At 44.7% G+C, this 9,298-nt stretch overlaps 1 non-coding gene across 1 annotated transcript; it reads right to left on the reverse strand.

The window, feature by feature from the left end:
• Positions 1-6,596: 6,596 nt before the first annotated feature.
• Positions 6,597-6,702, reverse strand: LOC145633337 (small nucleolar RNA R71). The gene has a single exon (XR_014112669.1). It is a non-coding gene; the product is annotated as a small nucleolar RNA R71 (small nucleolar RNA).
• Between the last annotated feature and the right edge of the window lie 2,596 nt (positions 6,703-9,298).

Consider the following 9,298-nt stretch of genomic DNA (forward strand, 5'->3'; position numbering starts at 1 on the left):
CATCCTAGGCCGTCCAACCCTCAACGAAGCCAAGGTTGTGATCATCCCTGCTCTCATGCTCATTAGGTATGAGAGGGATGATGGCTCTGTTAGTTCCTTGAATGGGGACCAGAAGATGGCCCGGGAGTGCTACCTCTCGGTCCTCAAGGATATTGTGGCCCCAAACGGCCAAGGGCAGGAACCAATAGAACTTGACAATGTCAAGGACGCCGGCTCATCCTTACCAGCAGCTGGGAAGAAAAGAAAGGCTCCTCAGCTGGTGGAGGTGAAGAAAGAGAAAAAATAGCAATCATTGACCGGTGAACGGTCAGATGAGCTCCGTCCCCAACCGGCTGGAGAACATATTGATATACCTCTGGAAGACAGCCGTCCAGAGCGTACTGTTAAGGTTGGGACGACTAATTATGCTAAGCTGGGTGCAGACCTGAACCTATTGCTGAAAGAATTCAAAGACATTTTGGCCTTTGAAGTGGGAGAGTTGTCAGGCGTCAACCCGCATCTTGCTGTCCACAAACTCGTCGTGGATCCAAAAAAGAAGCCCATCCGGAAAAAGAAAAGAAATCACGGCGAGGAAAGAAGTCAGGCGGCAGCTGCCAAAGTAAAAAAGCTGCTGGATGCTGGGTTCATTCGGCCATGTAATTTTCCCGACTGGGTGGCGAATGTTGTGCTTGTAAAGAAGCCGAATGGTACCTAGCGTATGTGTGTTGATTACACAGACCTCAACAAGGCATGTCCAAAGGACAGTTGTCGCTTCCAAAGATCGACAATCTGGTCGATTCTAGAGCCGGGCATGCCTTGATGAGATACCCCTGTGGAAAAAAGATCAAGAGAAGACGACCTTTGTCATTGATCATGGGTTATTATGTTACACTGTGATGCCGTTTGGCTTGAAAAATGCGCCGTCTACATTCCAACGGATGATTAATACGGTCTTCATTAGTCATATTGGGAGGAATGTGGAGGCGTACATTGATGACATGATAGTCAAATCCAAGCAGCAGGCGGATCACCTTGCTGATCTCCGAGAAACCTTCACCACACTCAGGCGGCATAAGGTCATGTTAAATCACAAGAAATGCGTCTTTGGTGTTGAGTCTGGGAAGTTTCTCGGATTCCTGATTGATCAAAGGGGGATAGAGGCTAACCTTGAGAAGATACAAGCGGTAATTGACATGAAGTCACCCCGCACATTTAATGAAGTACAGAGACTAACCAGTTGCCTAGCGGCACTAGGGAGGTTCCTGAGCCGGTCAAGTGATAGATTCCTTTACTTCTTCCAAGCAATCAGGAAGAAGACCAGATTTGAATGGGGGGATGATGCTAAGGCGGCCTTTCAAAAGCTGAAAGAACACTAGCACTCTTTGCCAAGGCTTGTTTGCCCTCTACCCAAAGAGACGTTATACATGTACCTAGCCGTCTCAGACCATGCCCTCAGTGTTGTTCTCCTTGCTGAGAGAGACGGCATCCAGCTCTCGGTCTATTTCATTAGCCATGTGCTAAAAAATGCCGACTTCCGGTACCCCATGGTTGAAAATTTTGGCCTTGCTCTATATATGGCATTCTGGCACATCCAGCTTTCTGGCACATCCGGTTGTAATTTACACCGATCAGCCCCTCAAGCGGCCAATGTCTACCTTGGAGTCATCCGACATAATGTTGAAATAGGCTATTGAAATGCAAAGTCTTGAAATCACTTTTGAACCCAGAAAAAGGCAGTGAAGGGTCAGGCGTTTGTCGACTTCATTGTTGAAAAGACACGACCGGTACCACCGGATTACATTGATCAAGTTATGAAAATGTATGTAGACGGGAGCTCGACGAAGAACGGTTGTGGTGCAGGAATTATATATGAGTCCCCTGAAGGGGCCCCGGAGCCCATCCACCCTCAGCATTACCTGAGAAAAGGGCAGCCGGATTATGAAATATTTGGTGAAAAAATAAAGAAAAAAATATCATAATTAAGTTGAAGAATCTTTTACCTCAGCTAGTTGGCCCATTATCCGGTTAAAGTCCACCACCTGCAGATTAGGTATGGAATTCTTCTCTGACCAGGTGAGGGTCCTCACCATCCGCTTGGCAAACCCAGGAAAATTCGGCTCGTCGGATGTCAAATCTGCACCAAAAGAAGTACTTGGTGAGAGGGATGCAGTGTAGTTGGCATTCATTCTCTGCCGGCTGCTGACTGAACCCCCAAAAGGGTCAACCTTAGTCTTGACTCTCATAAAGTCAAGTGGCCAAGGTATTTCAATCTTGTTCTTACCTTGGGTCTCCAGATGGGGCTTAGAGGTATCCTCCTCCCCAGTTGTTGCAGCACCGATTGCAACCTTGGGTAGCTGGCCACCCTTCAATGCCGTAGAGGCATCCGGCGCTTTCTTCCCCAAGTATTCAGAGCTTTCGCTCAGAATCTTCATGGCAGAAGGGGACTTGTGGTCGTAGGTCGTTCCAGATTTGCAGCAGGAGTTGTTTCGGAAGGATTCTTATTGGCGGCCTTAGCAGCCGGAGTTTTGTCCAGCTCCTCCCCTTGCCTTTTGAAAAGCTTGGAGACGGAGCGTGGAACACGATTAGCGGCATCCTGCAAATCAAGAGCTAAATATTACCGGCCGGCAAAAAACCTTTGCAAGAAATTTAAAGAAAAAACTAAAGTCAGGCGGTCTTACCTCGCCTTTCTTAGCCTCCTTGGCCTCAACAGCTGCTCTCTTAGAGAGCACACTTTCCTTGCGCAACAGCGCTACAGACTTAGCCGGAGTCTTAGCCGGGTCAACCATTCTCAAAGCGTCGGCTGCAAGGAGAAAACAAAATGTTAGAAAAAAAATAATAATAAGTCGAAAGTACAAAAAATAAAAAACAACAGGAAAGCCGGATGTAAGTGGATCTACCCTTGGGAAACATGGTGCTTAACCGACAGGCGGACAGAAAACATTCATCTTTGAAATATTCCGGGTGGGGGATCCAGTTCTTTGAAACAATGATATGAGTCCCGTCCTCCAAGGGCTCACTAGCTCAGTAGTGGTCTCGAAGAAACCCGACTCCATTATTTGCTCTCGGGCCAAAGTAGAGAGCGCCGGGAGAGGGCATTTGCTGCCAAGGAGAACCGGTTCCTGATTATACCGGCGCAGTGTCCGGTTGTGTCTCAGAGTTGGTGAGGAGATTAAATAAAATTTGTCCTTCCACCCGGACCATTTGGACACCTTGTCCAATGTCATCAAATACTGGGGCAATGTGGTAAAAGTATACCATGCCCCATGACCGCCTGGGGCCTTGCTCAAGTAGTGCATGAGCAAAAGCAGAGAAACTGGGGGCGAGGTTCTAGAGCTCGCAGGCGGCAATATAGCTTAAAATATTCACCCACGAGTTTGGGGTGAGCTGCCAGACTCCCAGATCATACCCCTTTAGGATTTTTCTAATCCCAATATGGAGGGGGAACCGAAGGCCGGCTTCTATAACCGCCTCGTAGCAGACAAAATAGTTGTCTGCATTCTCTATTTTTTCGTCCCAAGCCATCACTTCGTCCCTAAGCGGAACGATAATATCCTACCCCTTTCCAAAGGGGTGCTTTTCTTTGAAAGCCCTAGCAGGGCTATGTCACCCGGAAGCATCCTAATTTTCTTCGGGTCAGGGTTTGCCCTTCTGAAAAAAGAATGTATACAAGTTGAAAAGGAAAAGATAAAAATGGTGCAAGCGGTTACCTTACATTTAACTCTGGAAATTCTGAAAACTGCTACAGACGGTGACCGGGTGTTGCAAGGTTAGCACACTGAAATCTTGAGAATTTGATGCAGACGGAAGCAGAGAATCTCTCTATAAAAAATCTCTCTTTCTCTCTCTAGAAAGTCAAATGAAAATGAAGTGAGAGAAGGGGAGGGGGGTAAACTTCTATTTATAGAAGGTGAAAACGGGGGCATCCCCGTTTGAATTTTAAATTTTACTAGTCGTTGTTATTGTTCACCTTTGATAGGTGGACACGTGTCAAAGGCCCCACGTGACATCCACGTGATCCCTATGAGTGGCAAATGTTTAGGGTAAAAATTACCCTAGATAGGTGTCCCAATAAGAGAAGGCCACGTGTCAAGTCCAGGTTGACCCAAGTGGCCCCCTACCCACCTGACACGTGGCCCTTTAGATAGATTCTGAAATGGCGGCCTTCAAAGGCCCAAATCCCAATAAGCGTCGTAATTCGGTGCATCCCACTAAAATCTAGGTCAAGTGACCTAGATAGGGGCACACCTACCAATGACCCTATAAATAGGAGATATTTCCCCATTTTAGGGACACATTCAATCATTTATTACACCTACTTTCTCTCTCATCAGAGAAACACTTAAGCTTGGAATCCAAGCAGATACCTACCTAAATTTTTGCACTCTTTATTCTCTTTCAAGTTACTAACTTGATCTTCGGAGGCAGAGCTCCAACCACCCGGAGTCTCCATTATTTTTTCAGCTACAGCTCAGCTGGACCAGTTTTTCTGACGTAACTCTCCCTAGGGACAAAAATACCCAAAACACTTTTACTTAGATTTTCCTTGATTTTACTCTTTATTTCTTTTAGTTTGTATTTTCTTAGTTGGATTTCTTTCTTTATGAATTTCTTGGTTTATTTTGTTATTTTCTCTTTTATATGCTTATTTTCCTTTATTTTTCTTGTTCAGGTCGTTATCCAAGTTTCCCGAGGCCTCTTCCCAAGTTTGGCATTGATTAGGATGTCTAGTGTTCTCCATTTGAAGCTCAAGCATGGAGAAGTGCAAGTTCCTAAAGTCCTTGAGCTGTGCATTCATGACGTGGGGGCTTGATTTCTAGTGTTGAATCCACAAACATGGAGTTTAGAAACTGCAAGGTCCTGTGTTTATCAAGAGCATTAAGTGGAATGCACTAGGAGCATCGGCATTATAGGGAAGAAGGCTGCCCTGTTCCCAGGCGCAGGCGCGTGCGGCAATGGCGCGGCCGTGCGGCCTGGTGGCGCAGGGCGCACCTGTATGGGCCTCTATTCCGTACCCAGATTTGTGCGGCCGCGCTCTCTCTTATAGTTGGCCGCGCCTGTACAGGTTTAATTGGGGACGATCTAACTAATTTCTCTTAGTTAGTTTTACTATATATAGATTTTCTTTCTATTTTTAGGGAGAGTTCAATTTTTCAGAGATTAGAATAGAATTAGGTTAGATTTTTAGAGAGAGAAACTCTAGTTTGTAGAGAGAGAAGTTCTTGATTGATGATTGAAGATTGATGATTCCAAGTGTTTTTCTCCATTGAATTGAAGCAAGTTTGTAAGGATTTCTTTACCTTAATGCAATCTTAATTTTGATCTCAATTTATTTGTTAATTGTTCAAGTTGATTGATTTTTGAATTGGTTTATTTTTTATTATTGTGATGATGATGAATTTTTCATTTAGTTTAGTTTTGATATTGATTTCCATGAGTATTGAGTCGTTTTCTTGCTAGGGAAATGGTGAAGCATATACGAGTAATGGATTTATGCTAATTGGGGGAAATTGATGGAGTTGATGTTGTGATCAAATTGGTTGATTGATTATGTGCATGTGTGTGTTTAATTTAGGAGTGATCAACCTAAGTTTCTCATGTTAGATTGCATTGTAGGTTCACATTGATAAGGAAAATTGACTTGTGGCTTACATTTGTCGATTGAGTAGGTTTGCAAGTTTCCTAGCTAGAGTCTCTCGTAGTTGGCGCTAGTTTGACCTCTAGAGATTAGCCTACCATATTCTCTTGATTGCATAATCGATTTTCCCTCGCAACACTTGACTTAGTCATCTCCAATCCCAATTAGTTGAATTAATTATGAGTTTATGTGGATCCATACCCTAGTGCTTGATAAATTTGATTTTCGTTTCGATTGTTTGATTGGTAGAATAGACACACCTCACCTCATTGCTTCGAAATAGCTTAGCTTTGACTTTAGCATTCACCTCCCATTCCTAGTGGTTCGACCCTCGACTTACTCTATGCTTGGTATAGGGGTGTGTTGAGAGATTACAAATTGTGTTTTGACTGAGGGTAGATTAGTTTTCAACGACCCAGTCTCACCCGAGATCAAAAATGGCGCCGTTGCGGGGGAGTGGCGTAGATGTTTGCTATTGTTGTTGAGTCTATTTCACTAAAATTTGAAAATACAAAAAGATTTTTCTCATTTGGCTACATTTGTAGCCGTATTACGTTACTAATATTTTCCTTTGAGTTTGTGTGTGCAAGTTAACATGGGAGATATCCCAAGGGTTACATTGAAGGAATTGGGTACTCCGGGTGCGTACAAGAATGAGAGCGGGATTGCTCCATTATTGATCCCGGATAGTGACTTTGAAATCAAGCTGGCAATGATAACTTTGATTGAAAGGCGACAATATAGTGAAGGAGTGAATGAGAGCCCCCTAATCATCTTAAGGAATTCGAGAAATATTGCAACACAACAGTTAACGTGAGCGGGGTAGCTCAAGAATTCATAAGGCTTAAGCTATTTCCTTTTTCTCTAATTGGAAGAGCTCAAGAGTGGCTAGATAAGGAAGTGAAGCCTAATTCTTTGAGAACTTGGGATGAAGTCACCAAGGAATACCTGTCCCGTTTCTTCCCTCAAAAGAAAACGGCGGAGACAAGAGCTTTGGTTCAAGGTTTCAAGCAAAAGTCTAGTGAAAGCCTTTATGAAGCATGGGAGAGATACAAAGAGTATCAACGTGAGTGTCCTCACCATGGGATCCCCACTTACCTAATCATTCAAATTTTTTTATGGTGGTTTGAGTCCTCAAGGGAGAGCAAGTCTAGATGCCGGAGGCCCAATCTTGAATAAGACCGAGGAAGAGGTTGTAGGTATCATTGAGGATGTAGTTAGAAACTACATGGAATGGCAAGATGGTGAGAAGGAGTCGATAAACAAGATTAGTATAATGGGATGCTCAATGGAACAACTCAATGCTATCAACAATTTATCGACTCAAATTTCGGATTTAGGAAAGGAGGTAGTTTATATTGTTTTGGGTGTTTTGGTCCCTCGGGAGAGTTATGTCACAAAGACTGGTCCAACTGAGTTGTACCTGCAAAAACAACGGAGACTCCGGGTGGTTAGGTCTCAGCCTCCAAAGATCAAGTTAGTAACTTGAAAGAGAATAAAGAGTACAAAAATTTAGGTGGGTATCTGCTTGGATGTCAAGCTCAAGTGTTTCTCTGATGAGAGAGAAAGTAGGTGTAATAAATGATTGAATGTGTCCCCAAAATGGGGAAATATCTCCCTATTTATAGGGTCATTGGTAGGTGTGCCCCTATCTAGGTCACTTGACCTAGATTTTAGTGGGTTGCGCCGAAGTACGACGCTTCTTGGGATTTGGACCCTTGAAGGCCGCCATTTCAGAAGCTATCTTAAGCGGACACGTGTTAGGTGGCTAGGAGGCCACTTGGGCCAGCATGGTCTTGACATGTGGCCTTCTCTTATTAGCCCACATATCTAGGGTATTTTTACCCTAAACATTTGCCCCTCACAAGGGTCACGTGGAGGTCACGTGAGGCCTGTAACACGTGTCCACCTATCAAAAGTGAACAGTAACAACGACTAGTAAAATTTAAAGTTCAACGGGGATGCCCCCGTTTCACCCTTCTATAAATAGAAGTTTACCCCCCCCCCCCCCTCCCTTCTCTCACTTTCATTTTCATTTGACTTCTAGAGAGAGAAAGAGAGATTTTTAGAGAGAGATTCTCTAGTTCCGTCTGCATCAAGTTCTCAAGATTTCCGTGTGCTAACCTTGCAACACCCGGTCACCGTCTATAGCAGTTTTCAGAGTTTCCAGAGTTAATCGTAAGGTAACCGCCTGATCATTTTTAGCTTTTCCTTTTCAACTTGTATACATTCTTTTTTCCGTTTGTATACATAGTCTTTTAAAATAAAATGAACTCTCAATCCACACACTTGGCACTGCCTAGGACATTCAGTTGGTCTCCCGGAACAGCTGAATCTAGAACAAGAGTGCCTTTTTTGGACTGTCGGAACTGTTGTGCTCATTCCCAAATTCCTCCCTCTCTATGTCTATGCAGGACACAATGGCTAAAGTCAAAAAAAAAGGCCATAAAGTCTAAGAGCTGGCGAGCTATGGAAGTGCCCGCCGACAAGGTTGTTCCGGATGGGGAACATGAAGGTTTGGAGGAGAGCAGCATTTCTGATGATGAGGCTCCCTCTTCCTCCGGGAGCTCCAGTGTAAGAGAGGTAGACGGTGAAGAGGTCGCCTCCTCTAATGGATCCGGGGAAGGATCAGGCGGTAATGAAGCCGCTGAAAGATCGGGAGCCGAGGCTTTTGGCTCCGATCAAGATAATTTTGCGGCTGACTATCAGCAGCCGACAAAAGTCGCTGACAACCCTGACACGAAGAGATTAGAATGCTTCTGGGTGACATAGCCCTGCTAAAGAGTGGCTTCAGGGCTTTCAAGGAAAAGCACCCCTTTGGAAAGGGGTGGGATATTATCGTTCCGCCTGGGGACATAGTGATGACCGGGGATGACAAAATAGAAAATGCAAACAACTATTTTGTCTGTTATGAGGCGGTAATAGAAGTCGACCTCCGGTTCCCCTTCCATACTAGGATTAGGAAAATCCTGAAGGGGTATGATCTGGGTGTCTGGCAGCTCACCCTAAACTCGTGGGTGAATATTTTAAGCTATATTGCCGCCTGCGAGCTCCAGAACCTTGCCCCCAGCTTCTCTACCTTTGCTCATATGCACTACTTGAGCAAGGCCCCAGGCGGTCATGGGGCATGGTATACTCTTACCACTTTGCCCTAGTATTTAATGACATTAGACAAGGTGTCCAAATGGTCCGGGTGAAAGGAGAAATTTTATTTAATCTCCTCACCAACTCTGAGACACAACCGGACTCTGCGCCGGTACAATACGGAACCAGTACTCCTTGGCAGGAAATGCCCTCTCCCGACGCTTTTTATTAGGGCCCGGGAGCAAATAATGGAGCCGGGTTTCTTCGAAACCACTAATGAGCCCTTGGGGGATGGGACTCATATCATTGTACCAAAGAATTTGATCCCCCACCTGGACTATTTCAAGGATAAAAGATTCCTATCCGCCTGTGGGTTAAGCACCATGTTTCCCAAGGGTAGATCCACTTGCATCCGGCTTTTCTGTTGTTTTTCATTTTGTACTTCCAACTTTTTATTATTTTTCTCTAACCTTTTATTTTCTCCTCGCAGCCAACGCCTTGAAGATGGTTGACCCGACAAAGACTCCGGCTAAGTCTGCTGCGTAATTGCGCAAAGAGAGCGCGCTCTCTAGAGAGCATCCGTTGATGCCAAGGAGGCCA

This window comes from Chenopodium album, chromosome 5, assembly GCF_948465745.1.
Source record: "Chenopodium album chromosome 5, dcCheAlbu1.1, whole genome shotgun sequence".
Taxonomy (NCBI): Eukaryota; Viridiplantae; Streptophyta; class Magnoliopsida; order Caryophyllales; family Amaranthaceae; genus Chenopodium; species Chenopodium album.